Raw genomic sequence first — 430 nt, 5'->3', positions numbered from 1 at the left:
AGAGAATGACACTTTTGTAATATTGGCTTTATTTAGACAGCATGCTGGCAAGGTTCATCTGCACTAAATAATATGTTTTTCTGATCTACTATACCAGCATAATTGTGCAGCATTCTTCTTTTAGTATAGATCTGACCTAAGTTACTTTATTGGGACCTGCAACATTTATCAGGTTAGAAAGCAGAATCTAACTAGATATGCTGAAGAAATATACTGTTATTTTGGATAAGTCAGACATTTCTTTAGCAGGGAAAGAGCCCAGGTCTCCTTGCTCCTAGCCACACCTCTGCTCTCCAGCTCTTTAGTGGTAAGTTAGAGCTGTGCAGGAAATAAATATTAGACCTTTATATAATGACTGCTTACATTGGGCACGTCCACATGAGCATGCATATGCATCTTGCAGCATCTCAAAGCCCTTTGAGATGCTGCA

The sequence above is a fragment of the Gavialis gangeticus genome, unplaced genomic scaffold (assembly GCF_001723915.1).
Source record: "Gavialis gangeticus isolate Ggan-Ray unplaced genomic scaffold, GavGan_comp1, whole genome shotgun sequence".
NCBI classification, from domain to species: domain Eukaryota; kingdom Metazoa; phylum Chordata; order Crocodylia; family Gavialidae; genus Gavialis; species Gavialis gangeticus.
The sequence above is the reverse complement of the archived record's forward strand: the minus strand, read 5'-3'. Positions refer to the sequence as shown.